The sequence below is a fragment of the Periplaneta americana genome, chromosome 8, assembly GCF_040183065.1.
Source record: "Periplaneta americana isolate PAMFEO1 chromosome 8, P.americana_PAMFEO1_priV1, whole genome shotgun sequence".
Taxonomy (NCBI): Eukaryota; Metazoa; Arthropoda; class Insecta; order Blattodea; family Blattidae; genus Periplaneta; species Periplaneta americana.
This window is the reverse complement of record NC_091124.1, coordinates 176,993,625-177,012,803: the sequence shown is the minus strand read 5'-3', so window position 1 is coordinate 177,012,803 and position 19,179 is coordinate 176,993,625.

Here is a 19,179-nt window from a genome sequence, read left to right as displayed (position 1 = left end):
TCCTTATTCCTCAATGATGAAGTAGTAATATAATTTTTATGTATTATATAATAAATTTACTTATATACGGATTTCTAATGTTTACACATCTTTCTGTGTCTGACTTCTTAAAGTCTTATCCTTGATCTCCACCCTTATCTATCCATTTAATCCATGTCGTTCAGTCTACATTCTCTCATCCCTGTTCTGATCTCTTGTAACCATGAAATTCAAGGTCTACATTTCCTTCTTCTCCCAGGCGGACATCATTCCAGCACCATTCTTCTCACATGCGCGTACCAAGTCAACTGCTTACATATCACACAATCCAAAACAGAATGTTGAATGTTCACTTCATCTCGTATAACTATATTTCTAACTAGCCGTACCCGTGCGCTCCGCTGCACCTGTTAGAAATAAATATAAAGTAATTATATAATTAAAATAGGACATTTGATCCAGGGAACAACTTTTACAACAGCGCAAGATAATCTGCTTCGCTCATTACCCAATTTTTTTGCATTGCATTTATTGCATATTTATTTTATGTATTTTAACACGATTCAATTCAGCATACTTAAAATTTGAATTATAAAATAATGGATTGCTAAGCTAACGTACTATTACTGCATACTAAATCAATACACTCTCGTTGTTCGTTAATTCTCTGAGATTAAAATGAGCGTACATAAATATTATTTTAAGAAATGCAGAAAACGAATGTACAAAATAGCCTATCAAATTTTCTGTGCATAAGAAGCTATTTTAATGTTATCTGTCCTCGATTTACTCAGACGTTACTGTAATAACATTATAGCATTATGTCCATCTAGAGAAACTACACTTTCCAATGGTGAAATAATAATGAATTATACAAATCGGTTAATTTAGCTTCTGATATTATTTCATACAAACATAGAAACATTCTCTGTTGCCTAAGTTTAATAGCTTTCGATTGTTGATGTCCAAGGCCCCTTATAGACGAAGTCATTTGTTCTTAATTCATTGCACCGTCTCAGATGGCGTTATTTTAATTTTAAAACTCATTTATCTCATTAAATATCAGTCCTATCAAAATTTTGAAAAGAATAAAACTTATCGGAAATCATTTTTAAAGAACCTTTTTTATGTAACATTTTTCACAAAAACCGATAATAAGCGAGATATTTCGATTTATTTAATTCAGGCCCCCTTATAACCCCCCCTTTTAAATAAAGTATTTTGAATGCCATATAGCCTAAAATCTAAGTTACAACGAACTTAATTTATATTCCAATTTTCATATAAATCGGTTCAGCCATTATAGCGTGAAAAGGTAACAAACATACAGACAGACATACAAACAAAAATTTCAAAAATATTATTTTCGGTTTCAGGGTGGTTAATTATATATGTTAGGACCAATTATTTTTGGAAAATCGAAAATTACCAGAAAAATTTCGGCTACAGATTTATTATTAGTATAGATTTTTTACTAATTTTGAATGTCTCGTTTATTTTCTTGAAAAATCCATTTCCATTCTCATAAGTTTTGATGCTAACGTTTTATTAACTTCCATATTTCAGCACCATTTATGTACTCGTAACAGTACTTATTTTCCCTTGTTATATGTATGTCTGTCCCACAGAATACCATTCAACATTGCTGTTACTGTTCTGTCTTTAATAATATTATAAAATAATATAATACTTAAGCTTATTTACCTATGGCTTTTAAGCAATCCGGAGGTTCATTGTTGCCCTCACATAAGCCCGTCATCGATCTCTATCCTGAGCAAAATTAATCCAGTCTCTACAATCACATCCCACCTCCCATAAATCCATTTTTATATTATCCTCCTATCTACGTCTCGACCTCCCCAAAGGTTTCTTTCCCCTCCGGTCTCCCAACTAACACTCTATACGCATTTCTGGAATCGCCCATAAGTGTCACAAGTCCTGCCAATCTCAAACTTATGGATTTAATGTTCCTAATTATGTCAAGTGAAGCATACAATGCGTGCAGTTCTACCTTGTGTAACTTCATTCTCCTGTAACTTCATCCCTTTCACCCCCAAATATTTTCCTAAGTACCTTATTCTCAAACACCCTTAACCTATGTTCCTCTCTCAAAGTGAGACTCCAAGTTTCACAACCATTAAGAACAACCGGTAATATAACTGTTTTATACATTCTAACTTTCAGATTTTTTGACAGCAGACTGGATGATAAAAGCTTCTCAACCGAATAATAACAGGCATTTCCCATATTTATTCTGCGTTTAATTTCCTCCCGAGTGTCATTTATATTTGTTACTGTTGCTCCAAGATATTTGAATTTTTCCACCTCTTCAGAGGATAAATTTCCAATTATTATATTTCCATTTCGTACAATATTCTGGTCATGAGACATAAACATATATTTTGTCTTTTCGGAATTTACTTCCGAACCTATTTGCTTCAAGTAAACTAATAATAATAATAATAATAATAATAATAATAATAATAATAATAATAATATTATTATTATTATTATTATTATTATTATTATTATTATACTTACTGGCTTTTAAGGAATCCGGAGGTTCAATGCCGCCCTCACATAAGCTCGCCATTGGTCACTATCCTGAGCAAGAGTAATCATGTCTCTATCATCATATCCCACCTCCCTCAAATCCATTTTAATATTATCTTCCCATCTACGTCTCGGCCTCCCCAAAGGTCTTTTTCCTCCAGCCTCCCAACTAACACTCTATATGCATTTCTGGATTCGTCCATACGTGCTACATGCCCTGCCCATCTCAAACTTCTGGATTTAATGTTTATAATTATGTCAGGTGAAGATACAATGCGTGCAGTGCTGTGTTGTGTAACTTTCTCCATTCTCCTGTAACTTCATCCCTTTTAGCCCCAAATAGTTTCCTAAGAACCTTATACTCAAACACCCTTAACCTATTTTCCTCTCTCAAAGTGAGAGTCCAAGTTTCACAACCATAAAGAACAACCGGTAATATAACTGTTTTATAATTTCTAACTTTCAGATTTTTTGACAGCAGCCTGGATGATAAAAGCTTCTCAACCGAATAATAACAGGCATGTCCAATATTTATTCTACGTTTAATTTCCTCTCGAGTGTCATTTATATTTATTACTGTTGCTCCAAGATATTTGAATTTTTCCACCTGTTCAAAGGATAAATTTTCAATTTTTATATTTCCATTTCGTACAATATTCTGGTCATGAGACATAAACATATATTTTGTCTTTTCGGAATTTACTTCCAAACCTATCTCTCTATTTGCTTCAAGTAAAATATTATTATTATTATTATTATTATTATTATTATTATTATTATTACACTTACTGGCATTTAAGGAGGTTCATTGCCGCCCTCACATAAGCCCGCCATTGGTCCCTATCCTGAGCAAAAGTAATCCAGTCTCTATCATCATATCCCACCTCCCTCAAATTCATTTTAATATGATCTTCCCATCTACGTCCGGGTCTCCCCAAAGGTCTTTTTCCCTCCAGCCTTCCAACTAACACTCTATATGCATTTCTGGATTCGCCCATACGTGCTACATGCCCTGCCCATCTCAAACTTCTGGATTTAATGTTTATAATTATGTCAGGTGAAGATACAATGCGTGCAGTGCTATGTTGTGTAACTTTCTCCATTCTCCTGTAACTTCATCCCTTTTAGCCCCAAATAGTTTCCTGAGAACCTTATACTCAAACACCCTTAACCTATTTTCCTCTCTCAAAGTGAGAGTCCAAGTTTCATAACCATAAAGAACAACCGGTAATATAACTGTTTTATAAATTCTAACTTTCAGATTTTTTGACAGCAGCCTGGATGATAAAAGCTTCTCAACCGAATAATAACAGGCATTTCCAATATTTATTCTGCGTTTAATTTCCTCTCGAGTGTCATTTATATTTGTTACTGTTGCTCCAAGATATTTGAATTTTTCCACTGTTCAAAGGATAAATTTCCAATTTTTATATTTCCATTTCGTACAATATTCTGGTCATGAGACATAAACATGTGTTTTGTCTTTTCGGAATTTACTTCCAAACCTATCTCTCTATTTGCTTCAAGTAAAATATTATTATTATTATTATTATTATTATTATTATTATTATTATTATTATTATTATACTTACTGACATTTAAGGAGGTTCATTGCCGCCCTCACATAAGCCTGCCATTGGTCCCTATCCTGACCAAAGTAATCCAGTCTCTATCATCATATCCCACCTCCCTCAAATCCATTTTAATATGATCTTCCCATCTACGTCCGGGCCTTCCCAAAGTCTTTTTCCCTCCAGCCTTCCAACTAACATTCTATATGCATTTCTGGATTCGCCCAAACATGCTACATGCTCTGCCCATCTCAAACTTCTGGATTTAATGTTGTCAGGTGAAGATACAATGCGTGCAGTTCTGTGTTGTGTAACTTTCTCCATTCTCCTGTAACTTCATCCCTCTTAGCCCCAAATAGTTTCCTAAGAACCTTATTCTCAAATACCCTTAACCTATTTTCCTCTCTCGAAGTGAAAGTCCAAGTTTCACAACCATAAAGAACAACCGGTAATATAACTGTTTAATAAATTCTAACTTTCAGATTTTTTTGACAGCAGACTGTATGATAAAAGCTTCTCAACCGAATAATAACAGGCTTTTCCCATATTTATTCTGAGTTTAATTTCCTCCTGAGTGTCATTTATATTTGTTACTGGCGCTCCAAGATATTTGAATTTTTCCACCTCTTCAAACGATAAATATCCAATTTTTATATTTCCATTTCGTACAATATTCTGGTCACGAGACATAATCACATACTTTGTCTTTTCGGGTTTACTTCCAAACCTATCTCTTTACTTGCCTCAAGTAAATTATTATTATTATTATTATTATTATTATTATTATTATTATTATTATTAAAAATGTGGATCATTTTTTAAAATTATGTCATATTTTCAGACAGTCAAGGTCATGATTTAGCAAATTTTTTTTGTGGTTTTTAGGTCATCAACTGCCGAGTCCAGGTCATTAGGAGTCAACTATGTTACGCACCAGCGTCACTTACATTTTGCGTCCATTGACTTACTGTGCGTCGTATATGGGAGGATTGTTTCAGTCCGACAGACGTCGGGTAACATTCGTAAATCCGATGATGACTTATGGGCCATGGAGATTATTGTGGAATGAGAGAGCGAAATGGGATTACTCCGAGAAAAAATCCTCTGCAACGTCTGCTTTATCCACCACAAATTCCATAATGACCAGATCGGAGATCGAAGTCGGACCGCCTGGATAAAACCAGTTCGCTGGCGCTGAGTCATATACGAGACACCATTATGTAATACGAATATCAATAACATTCTACAAGTCGATATGTTACTACGAGGAAGAGTAACTTGTGGTATACTGTGTAGTTTACAACGCAGTTGGTTTCCTGCTTGGTTGGTTATAATCAGTGTTGCCAACAGTTGTTCGTATAATCCCGCTAGATGGCTTTCGAAAACCCGCGATTTTCTAACAAATATCTCTAGATTTTAATGTATATTTATCATTCAATAATCTATAATAATAATAATAAATCTGTAGTTGAAATTTTTCTGGTAATTTTCGATTTTCCAAAAATAATTGGTTCTAACATATATAATTAACCGCCCTGAAACCGAAAATCGCTTTTTTGAAATTTTTGTCAGTCTGTTTGTCTGTCTGTCTGGATGTTTGTTACCTTTTCACGTGATAATGGTTGAACCGATTTATATGAAAATTGGAATATAAATTAAGTTCGTTGTAACTTAGATTTTAGGCTATATAGCATTCAAAATACGTTATTTAAAAGGGGGGTTATAAGAGGGCCTGAATTAAATAAATCGAAATATCTCGCTTATTATTGACTTTTGTGAAAAATATTACATAACAAAAGTTTCTTTAAAAATGATTTCCGATAAGTTTTGTACTTTGAAAAATTTTGATAGGACTGATATTTAATGAGTTAAATGAGTTTTAAAATTAAAATAACTGCCATCTAATGTGGAGTAATTAAATAAAAAACAAATGACTTCGTCTATAAGGGGCCTTGGACAACAACAATCGAAAGCTATGAAATATAGCCTACCGAGAATGTTTCTGTGTTTGTATGAAGTAATATCGGAAGCTAAATTAACCGATTTATATAATTAATTATTATTTCACCATTGGAAAATGTAGTTTCTCTAGATCTAGATGGACATAATGCTATAATGTTATTACAGTACCTTCTGAATGAATTGAGAACAGGTAAGCTTAAAATAGCTTCTTATGCACAGAAAACTTGATAGGCTATTCTGAATATTCGTTTCCTGTATTTCTTTAAATAATGTTTATGTACACATTAAATCTAAATGATGTCAATCTTCATTAAACTATGGTTGCATGTAATAACAATTAAGAAACATGTTAAAGGAATTGTTATTGCACCAAATGAGTGCTCTCTGGACCAAAATGATCGCATTTTAATTACGTAAATACAATTTAAATTAAGTAACATATTAAACGATTTATCCTTCTATCAAACACGAATGTTCCCTGGATCAAATGTCCTATTTTAATTATGCAATTACTTTATATTTATTTCTAACGGGTGCAGCGGAGCGCACGCGTACGGCTAATAATAATAATAATAATAATAATAATAATAATAATAATAATAATAATAATAATAGTAATAATAATAATAATAATAATAGTAATAATAATAATAATAATAATAATAATAATAATAATAATAATAACGGTCAAGATAGAGCATCCACCCGCCAAAGTAACGAATATTGCACACTATTATCATTGCCAATGTGGCGCTATAAAGCAATTTTGAACACTTTTATCACAGAAACAACATATTTAAATTCTTATTGCACGATATATGTTACCGTTAAAACCCAAAATTCGGCAAAACCAGTTTCAACTAGTAAAAACTAGTTTTAAAATATAGATAGAAAGCGAATTTTCGTAAGATCTAGAATCAATGACAGGTCAGGTTTGGTTTGTTGAGTTTTTTTTAGGCTTTTACCAAACAAAAACCTAAACAAACCAAACCTAACCTGACATTGGTTCTAGATCATACGAAAACTCACTTTCTATATATCTTTATTTGCTTAAACTAGTTTTTACTAGTTGAAACTGGTTTAGATGGATTTCAGGTTTTAACGGTAACATATCGATCGTCTGGTTCAAAAGTGCGACAACTCAAAAAAACAAGTTTTGAGATATCTTCAGTTGAAAGTTTCAAATAAATCACCTAGAAAGGAATAGATTTCTGGTTCATAACCACGACAATTAGAAATGAGTCAGTATTCAGGGCGAGTATATCACAATCTTCCAGTTCATTATTCATTCATTCATTCATTTATTTTATTCCATAGATCTTACATGAGCAATGAAGCTTTAAGATGTGGAACAAGTCAACATTTTACAATATTACAATTACAATTTTTACAAATTTTTATAGTTTTACAATTTAGTAATTTTCTACAATTTTTACAATTTTGTGCAATTTTTTACATTTTTTTTTTTTTACATTTTGGCGAGATGTAGTGAGATGAGATGAGGTCCGAGGATTCGCCAAAACATTACCCGGCATTTGCCTTTTGGTGGGGGAAACCTCGGAAAAACCCAACCAGGTAATTAAATCAAAGGGGGGTAATCAAATCAAAGGGGTTGATGCCAAGGACTCGCCATAGACCATCCGGCTTCAGTCCCACGGCTGGGGAAAACCTCGGAAGAAACAAAAGACCAAAGGGGGATCCAACCCAAGCCCGAACGCAGCTCCGGATCAGCAGCATTTCGAAATGTAGTAATAATGAATTAATAAATTCGATAGTTATAATTACTTGTAAAGCAGTTTATTTCGTTTTTTTTCTTTTTGATTGTAAATATGACTTATCTCAATACTGAATCGGAAAGAGCTCCGAAAGGGGCTTTCAGTAGTATAAATAACTAAAAAATGGCAATTTTTGAGTTGTCGCACTTTTGAACTGGACGATCGGTAAATAATATGGAATTATCACTACATTTACACATCCATTATTTCTCAAAACACACACTGAATGAATTAAATGTAATTATGAAAGCCGCTTATAATGCTAATATGAATTTCATTTCAGAAACTTTAAAGATTAAAAACCGCTAGTATTCCCGCTAAGCGGGATAATATAATTTTACCCGTGAGATGGTTATCCAAAAAAAGCTAGATTTAGCGGGAAAACCGCTGAATTGTCAACATTGGTTATAATAGGTTTGTCCAGCATGGTCCAGAATCGATTCTTAAGAGCAGGAACTGGGAATTCTGAACTGCTGACGCATGCGCAAATGGCTTAATCTGAGTTTGAGGTTAAAATTCTTCGAGACTGGGCAGGTTAAAATTAAAAAATAGTCCATCATAAGTGATTTGGAAGGTGATAGCGATATATTTTATAACGAATAAGTCGGAAGATGAATATAATTTGAATAGGATAAGAGATTCCGAAGACCGTGACATGACAGTTCAAGAAATGTTTCAGCAACGTAACTCTGGAACTAATTCTGAAAACGTGTTAAAACTAGCGCATGCGTCGAAAGATGCTCGGTATTAGTTCGTAAAGCGTTCTGAATTGTTTGCTGGAACAAACCTAATATATTTTATCCTTTCTCTTCGACTGCCGATTATCAGGAATCTGATTCTCACTTGTCAATCCGCTGCAATAATATCAAGGTGAGCCCAAAAACTTCGAAGTCCGTTAACTTTGAACTGATATGTGCGGGAGTATGACGTGTTTAAAGCTGATGAAACTAATTTTACTTGAGAGAATAATGTAACTGTAGACATGCGTCACAAACGATACAGCACACTGATACTTCAGATCACGTTAAGGTGTTCATGTCTAAAGAAGCGTGCACAAAATTTACTTCATGACATATAAGATTGAAGCCTCCGATCGGCTTAATTCTTTCAAATATACATGAAATATTTGTCGCTGTTAATATTCCACTAAATAAGTTTTAACATCCAAAAGATCGGAATTCATTGATTTTATTTTATTTTAATGTTGTGTTTAAATTATTTTAACTATAAATTACTTCGAGAATAATTTCTTTTTGTTTCTGTCTGTCAAAATGATTTTGGTTGTGTTGTTTTGAGATCTACAGTGTGTCCCATTTATATTGTGTACCTATTACAATTTGTTTAGATAGGTATTGGAATTTTTGTTTCTGAGAGTTATGTTAGAACGAGGGGCTAACATGATTGTAGAGGTTTGGTGCAGTAACTACATTATGGTACAAGATACAAAGACCACGTTGTACTGGTTTCTGCTGTCTTTAGACTCGAAAACATCCTACTAAATCGACGGAGCAGTGTAACCTATGGTAAAATGATTCACTTAAGTTGTTTGTCACATGGTGTGCAATATGTTGCTATGTCGTGTGGTATACTTAACAAGATATAAACGAACTAGCTGCAGCATAGAATAAAGTGTTATTTAAGCACCCGGCCGAGTCTGTGTATTCAAGTAGTTTGCCCTTGTATTTCCTCTTCCTAACACTCTATTGTTATTATTAGGGAGCGGATTTTTATGTGCTAAAAAATTAAATATATTTATTTTTATGTGCTAAAAAGTACGAAAATATTTGCTAGAAATAAAAAAAATGTTTTTAAATACTATGACAAAAATACCTTACTTAGCTTGAAAAAAAAAGTTACTAGGTACTCACCAATCACACTTGAGTATCAGTTGCTAGTATTTGTCCAAGAATTGCAGTGAACAACGAAGGTCATTCCAAATTCTCCATCACAAATGCATGTCCATTATCTCTGAACAACGACTTACACTGTTTAACAGGGTTCATGCAAAAAAAAAAAAAAAAAAAAAAAGCCTTACGTATTTTAACAGGTTCTGCTTATGATGCGCACAGTAAGCCATTATTCATAAATGAGCTATTCTGACTGTTACTAATCTTTACATCTTCACTTCTTTGTTGGAGGTAAAGAAAAATTTAGCAAATTATTATCACAGATCTGACCATCATAATTACAATGCAAGATACAATTTTCACTTGACTGAATCTAATGTTAGACTGGAAACAACTAAAAAACAATTTATGTCCATGGCGGTATCTATGTTTAATAGACTGCATAAGTCTGCACGCACTGTTAACTATAACGCATCTAAGAATGTTTTAAAATGCTAGATGATTAATCATCCCTTTTATAGTATTAGTGAATACTTTGAGTTCTCCGTTAATAACTTATGTTTTTAATATAATTTTATTCACTCTGTTTTGTTTTTATTATGACTATGTACATAGTATTTGTTTAATACTCATGACTTTAATAAAATCTAATCTAATCTAATCTAATCTAATCTAATCTAATCTAATCTAATCTAATCTAATCAACCATCTGAAGTGAACTAAGAGAAAAAGAAAATGTACGACCCCACCATTTCGTTCTCATCAGTCAAGTACAACCACAGTCTACTATATACAGTCGCGAAGCTCAATATGTAGTAAAAATGCAAACATGGGTAGTTGCCCACCACTAGGATCGCTACTATCGCCTCATCATCGCAGATCTCTCTCCAAGCAGACGACAAAATATGTTATACTTTCGTTGTCCTGTTCTTTTGGAAAAATTAACACCTTCCTTCCATTATTGAAATATTAAATGCATAAAGTTAATTTATTATTTTAATGCAGTATATTAAATTCCACCATAAACTCGAAGATACCTGCAAGAAATAAGTTAATATAATTTTTGTTTGTGCAAAACGAACTGAAATTTACTATAATAGCTTCACTCATTCAAGATTATAGCGATAATGAACAATGAAACCAATAAATATTAATTTGCATTTCCCTTTACAACAATAATAATGGACCGGTACTTGTAGTGTAGGCTTACGTAGTTAACAAAGTGGGATGAGGTTAAGCAATAATAATCACACCAGAATTGGAAATGAAACGTGATCAATAAATTTTATTGTAACAGACTTTTTCTACTTCTCTAGTAAAGCAACAAATAAAAATAACAACAAAATTAATAGCTATAATTAAAAACATATCCTTTGAAAAAAAAAAAGTAGGCCTAAGCAATAATAATCCCACCAGAATTGAAAATAAAACGTGATCAATAAATTTCATTAAAACGAACTTAATTTTTCTACGTCTTTAGTAAAATAACATATAAAAATAATAACAAAATTAATAGCTACAATTAAAAATATATCCTCTGAAAAAAAAGTAGACCTAACCTTTATTTCTCTGGAAATTTAGCAGCCTAAGTGACAGAACTTTAACCGGTATCTAATGTCCTTTCGGTTAGATTGAAACATTTCATTGTGAAATTTAAGGATATAATGTATTCTAACAGTCACAAAGAACTTCAAAATTAAGAGTTTTGTTTCTGCACAGCATTCTTGTGGAAACCCAGGGACCTTTCTGAATCTTTCGGAAATCGGAAAATGGCTAACTCTGGCCTCTTTCTCTTACTGTTGCTACAATTTATAGCACTACAAACGTCTCCTCCTTGTCCCATATTATTATTCCAATTATTATATTTTAGCCATTAACATTTTCAATACAACCAATAACGAACATTTCACAAGCATCAATGTGAAATACGCAACGAGCTAGCACTCGATAGAAATACGACACAGTCCAAAGTCGACCATGGACAGTCTATTGTTTCTAGTTGCTAACCGCTTGGAGCGCTTTATCACGAGATTTGCAAAAAAACACCTCAAGCTTCGCGACTGTATATAGTAGACTGTGGTACAACATTAAAACAATCACAGTTACCGGTCTCTTCCTTGGAGCGAGAGGCACCATTCCGAAAACTTTTGTAAACTGGAAAGAAAAATACAAGCTGAAGACGGAACTTGAAGATGTCATCGTTACCATCATAATAATATTTTCCGTAGTGATATTTCGCCAGCATCTTTATGGAGTAGACTCATTGTACAGGTCTCTTTTTGTTACGGCTTAATCTCTTTTGTTTAAAACCTTGTCATATAATTTATCGGTAGTAATGTCACGAGAGGTCTGAGATTTGCCGATAAATCCACGAGCGAAGCGAGTGATTTATGTGGGAAATCTCAGACCTCGAGTGACATTTATTAGGACTATTTCATGAATAAAATAAAAATGTAAATAATATATCCCTAAAATTCGATCACAAAATGTTAATAATTGTATATTAACGAATACTTAACCTATTCAGACATTGTGAAGTTGAAATACTCGTCGATGAATATCGATTACTGGAATAAAGAAATTCGATATTATTATTCAGTAATGCCAATTGCGAAAAGCGAAATACAGGTTTAACAATGTTATTTACATGTACTGCACTTTTCTCTTATTATTATAACATAAATATATTTTCATTATCTGCTGAAATCATAATTTAATTTAACAGTAACAGTGGGGACAGCTATATATATCAATGCTTATGTATTCACAGCGAGACATGTTGCTACACAGTGAAGTCATCTCTGTATAGATAGGCCTAATTAAAACATGGATTTTATTACGCCATACGGAAGGTAGTTTGATCAAAGACCTTATTATTAATATGCAAGGTCTTTGGGTTTGATATGCAATGATGTTACATAAATTTGAACATTTGACTTTCTATTAATTGTTTAATTTCATTCACAAAATACAAATTTTATAGGCTACAATTATAGGTTATGTTACCTGTGGGAGCAGGACCAATGTCAGCTGTGCCTTATTTCGACCGTTGCAATCAGTGCTACACGAAAGCATTTTTTTAAAGCTCGACAAACGCATTCTCGCTGTAGTGTGTAACGGAACTAAAGCTGCATCTACACAGTTCAATATTCCAATCGCGTATGCGTGCAATCTGGGAAGAATATTGAAAGAATCAAGTTTAAAAGGTACGTTCAATTAAGATGCATGAAGATTTTGTGTCTACATGGTGCGCCGTTTTGAACGTCGTCTTCACTGCGTAAACATATTAATTAATATTAAATATCAATCTTGCATTCATTGCTTTAAAGTTGAAAGAAAAATTTAACCGTGTAGTTGCATCTTAATGTATTCATGATCATCAATTTACGGGGAAACAGTTGGCGACAACGACTAAACAAAAGAATGACCATGCGATAAATTGTTAGCGATAAATCTAGCTGCAAAAATTATCGCAAAGTGTGACTGTGATTGGTTGGAATTCAAAATTTCATTACACTTCATTGGTCGAAAATGGAATGACGTCATATAAACAAAATAGTCATTTTAAATGTTATTGTGAGCTATTCTCTGTTTCATGGCAAACCAAATTGTTGGGTCAATAAATAAATAATAATAATAATAATAATCATTCTATCAATGAAAAAATTGGTTAGTAAAATTGTGCAAATAGGTTTCCGTGAGGAGAGAAAGCTGGAGGCCAAGGAAGAGCAATATTTCTCACTGTCAGATATCGCGTCGTTGATGAACACATCTATAAAAACATGCGATGTAAAAGAGCAATTCATCACAATTTAAAACCATTTTAGTTGACATTCAGCAATCCTTTACATTTGAGAAACCGACAATATACATTGCTGTACACAGTGTCAGATACAGTCTATGCCAGGGCCGGGCATGAGAGCGGCTCCATATAGCCAGCCAGAGCTGCTCTCGCTCCACAAGGCAAGCCGGAGCAGAACGCTCACGTAGTGGCGGACTCGCATTACAGCTACCTTCCCTGCATTAATGTAACAAGAGCCACGGTTGTTCTAGTCATTCAGTCTGTCAGTACATAATAGATTATAAGGATATTACATCAATCCATTGTACAGTACAGAATTTATAACCCTCTTATTAATTTAATGAAATAAACTTCGCTCTATGCACACACACAAATCATTAGGCTTATTTACATAACCCATACGCACATCCTGCAATCTCCTCACAACGGTTCTACGAGACAGGCGTATGGCTTCCACTTCCCCTACTTGCTGTGGACAGAGTTCATCTGCCAATATAATTAAACATCGCTTGATGAATTCACCTTCGTTGAATGTTTTCAATTCCTTTGCAATTTCGTGGCAAATTTTGTAGCTAATTCTCATAGCCGATTCACTAAGTGCATTATTGTTATCCTGTTAATATATAATATAATATAATATAATATAATATAATATAATATAATATAATATACGATATGATATGACCATAAATTAATACAACTTAAAGAAAATGTTTCTCAGGTACATTATATTAAAGTATCTATTCGATATTTATATTGCATTATAAGCTATTATAGTACATTTAGTAATATATAATTTTAAATTATACAAATATTATGATATATCATAGTATAGTATATTATGATATATCATAATACTTGTATAATTTAAAATTATATATTACTAAATGTATAACAACTTCTAATGCAATGTAAATATCAAATATATAATGTACCTGAGAAACATTTTCTTTAAGTTGTATTAATTTATGGCGTTCATTACCAACATATTTGTCATATTCAATAGCATGTTGTAAAGAATAATGTCGTTGGATATTGAACTTCTTAATCATTTGGAGTGTTTTATGACAAATTAAACACTTTGCTAATCCACTGCCCTCTACCAAAAAGAACTCCTCCTCCCATGATACATTAAAAGCATTGGGAATAGCGGGACGCTTTAGTGTTTGCTTCAAAGTTCGCCATCATACTGCAGAGTCACCACTGCACCGACACTGAATGACGTACAGTATGCTACGTCATAGCGCTCGCAAGACCCGCTCTTTAAGGCACACAGCGCTCATTTCTCAGAATCACGTAATGTGCCCAGCCCTGGTCTATGCCGACAATTATAGTAAGCTTATGTGAAGAGTGTGATCCAAAACTCGCTCAGTATATTTGGTCAATTTTATGATTTACATGTACAGGGTGATTCATGAGGATTTACCGCCACTTACGGAGTTTATTTCCGAAGACATTCTGAGTAAAATATGTCATATAAACATTTGTCCCATTCTCAATATTTTCAGAGTTACATTAATTTGAAATTATTAGTAAAATACCTTTTTCCTTTAGTTTTAAGGGTAAAAGAATATTACAAATAGGGGATGAACTATTCAGAAGTATCATTTCTTTAATTGGCTAGTATTCTGAAGCTAAAAATGCGTTCTTAATTGCTTTGTACAGACTTTGTTTTTCAATTTTTTAATTTAAATTTTTTTTTTCAGACAGAAGGCTCTGAGGATGATGTCAAGCAGCACCGAAACAGCTGTAAGCTGCACATGCTTACATAATTAACACGAGTAAGATCGCCATTTAATCAATTATTTATATTCAAGTGTTAAAAGTAGTGTACGAAAGATTCAACATGGATAGTTCTTATCTAGATAAACAGTGTTAACATTTAAATGAAAATAATTTTTTTCCGAGAGAAGTATTAATTTTGGTATTAGAATTTTTTGTTGTAAGTTACTCTATTTAATGAATAAGACTTTTAGGGCCATATTCATAGATATTCTTAGCGCGGGCTTCCGGTGGATGATCAGCGAACTAACGTTTTTCGTATTCATAAACCAGTGTTAGCGATATGATATGAATCCTGTACAAGTAATCACTCGATAGCCGGGGCTAGTTTAGTACGCTCGTAGCGCGGTCTAGCGAAATGTCTATGCATAGCACCCTAAAATTCTAATGTATAATTAAAATTATAAAATTGGTTAAAAACAATTGTTTGAACACATAAAATGGGTGTGGTTGGTCTTCAGTTCTACATGTTCTGGAGAAAGGAAAATAATTTCAGGTGTATATTTCATTAGCCCCTATACTATCACAACCATTTGACTAAACATGGATACAAGTTTATTCAGCCATTGAATGTAATAATTTATTGGTATAAATAAATGCTTTAAAATTACTTCTCCGCCTACATCACATATTTCAAGAATTTCATGTTACCATCTCTTTTTCAGCGGAAGTCTACAATTATTATTATTATTATTATTATTATTATTATTATTATTATTATTATTACATAATTTTAGTGATATGTTAGAATTTAAACTGTTAACGCTGTATAAAACGAGACCATATTGTCAATTTAAGATAGGTACTCGTATTTCTGTCACGTTGTTAAAATTTGCAGAGTTATATTACTGTATGAAAAAAAAAACGTCGAAGGCGAATATCACGAGTTCTTGATTTCAACACACATAAGAAAGAAATGAGGGAGAAACATGTAAATCACATATAAATTCCACGTATTAATTTACTAAGAATACCTAGGTTATCTTACAAGTTCTTGTTTTCAACACGTAATAAAATGATAACAAAGAAATAGAAAGAAACATAGAAATTTTCCATAAAACCCTCGTAATAAGTTGCTATGAATATTTTGGTCCTAGAAACGTTATCACTATAGTCCGGATTTTAAATTAATATTGATCTTAAAAATATGTACAGTAGTGGCAAAAAAACCGGACCGACCCTCGTAGCTGATACAAAAAGAATCCTCTGCTGTGTATTGTATCAAACTGGTAATTTCAATATCGATAGTGAAGCCAGAGGTATGTACTGCTATTTAATGTAAAAATACGCAGTTATCTTTGCCGAATAGAGGTAGAAATGTAATATTGATGCCAGATGAAAATAAAACTCTCAAAGTTCTTTCGTCTGTAAGTTTGAGGTACTGAAGGAAACAAAGGATGGTAAGAATCGAACAAATGCAATAAATTTCATTGTTACAATTAATTATACAAGATGGATGTGTTTTGTGAGTAGCAAAATTTGAATCTGTGTCTCTGAAATCAGCTACAAGGGTCGGTCCGGTTTTTTTTTTGCCACTACTGTACATAAATATGTAACTAGAAACCTCAAAATATCACTAAATATTTAATATAAAAATTGTGCAGGGAGTTAAAATAAAATTTTATTTGTTAAAAAAATAGTTTCATTTTAACTAAATAAGATTAATTTCATACAAATTACACATTTATATAGGCCTATGTCACGATATGGTTTTTGATACGATTTTAAAGTTAATCAAGGTGCGAAACACTGTGCTACAAGATATTACTCCATATTTTCAGGAGTTGAAGTTCCGCCACTGATTGGATAATATGTTTTTATACACCTAAATTGATTTCCTAACATCGCATGAGGCTGCTGGTAGACATTTAAACAAATGAATGTGGCTGACAGCAATGTCTTCTGGAGAGTACCGCGTTTTTTCCGATGAAGATCTAGATAACAGTAAATAAACTGGCGTAACCCCGATTTCTTTCAAGGACTGCTTCCATTTTTTATTTAGTGGGGTATTTAACGAAGCTGTATCAACCACGAGGTTATTTAGCGTCGATGGGATTGGTGATAGTGAGATAGTATTTGGCGAGATGAGGCCGAGTATTCGCCATAGATTACCTGACATTTGCCTTACGAATGGGAGAAACTTTTGAAAAAACCCAACCAGATAATCAGCTCAAGTGAGAATCGAATCCACGCCCGAACGCAATCTCCGGATCGGCAGGCAAGTGTCTTAGCCAACTGAGCTACTCCGGTGGCTCCAATTTTTTCACGACTACCTTAGTGGTAGTCTTGTCCTGAATGCTGCAATATGTATTCCATTATGTACCGTAGATGGGAAGATAATATTAAAATGGATTTGAGGGAAATGGGATATAATGATAGAGACTGGATTAATCTTGCTCAGGATAAGGGCCAATAGCGGGCTTATGTAAGGGCGGCAATGAACCTCCGGGTTCCTTAAAGCCAGTAAGTAAGTATTATGTACCGACAACACTGAGTTTAAAATTTTTATAATTTAGTTTTAGTTTATGCAGAAATATTTATTTACAAGGCATTAATTAACGGCATTTGGCATGGATGTTAATTTTATGTAAAAATATGTAATTACCGTTATCTCAATATGTATTATTTTGCGGAATATGTAAAAATATTGGTACTAATATTAAATATTCGCCAAGATTCTTGGTTTTCAGACATATACAAACTAAGAAAAAAATTTGTAATTACATAAAACTCCGGACTCTTGTTATCACACAAGCAACCTATCAGTCAATCTATTTATACATCTTGATTAAACAACTTTTAACACTGTATCACTTCGGAATATGTATGATAATACTTTCTTGTGTTAAATTTTAACGTACCTTGTTAACATGTTTCGACCTATTTTGGGTCATCTTCAGAACTGGTCGTTGTTGGTCTTGGCGCCTCTTGTTTCCTGTGAGGGTGCGTTCGTAGTGTAGAGTCAAAGAGTGTATGTGTTTTGAAATTGAGTTGTGTGTTGAGAATATCGTTGGGGTGTGTTTTCGTTTGTCTGTATATTTCATATTGTTCTGGCTTTTTGGTTGGATGTGCAGTATTTCCATGTCTGTGTTGATGTCTCTGTAGGTGCGGTCAGCCATAACAAAACTACAAAACACCTCCACATATGCAGAACACATCAAAATGCCAACCACACCTACAGAGACATCAACACAGACATGGAAATAATAATAATAATAATAATAATAATAATAATAATGATAATAATAATAATAATAATAATAATAATAATAATAATAATAATGATTTATTTTAGCTGGCAGAGTTAAGGCCGTAAGGCCTTCTCTTCCACTCGACCAGCAAAAAGTGTATATACATATGCATGAACTTAGAAAGAATTCAACAATTTGATTTAGATGAGAGTTACATGTACACAAGAGTTATTTACGAATTAAACAACAAAATACTGTGAACTATTAATTAAACACTGAGATAAATTGTGTAGCAGAATTAAGCTAAAATACAGAGAATGTTAATATATTTCAAATAATATTAGATAATAGAAAGAGATTATTATGAGACAATTTTGAAAATACAGCACTATCAGGATGATGTCTAAAGAAAGAAGTGACAATGTAGTCAGTGATAGTTTAAATCAGTATGATTGGAGTGAAATGCTAACAAGGTTATCTTTTAAGCTGTTTTTAAAGGTGTTTGTTGTCTTGCAGCCCCTAATACTTTGTGACAGGGAATTCCATTGACGCGAAGTGGATGCAGGAAATACTGCACACCCAACAAAAAGCCAGAAACTCAACACACTAGAACAATATGAAATATACAGACACACGAAAACACACCCCAACGATATTCTCAACACACAACTCAATTTCAAAACACATACACTCTTTGACTCTACACTAAGAACGCAC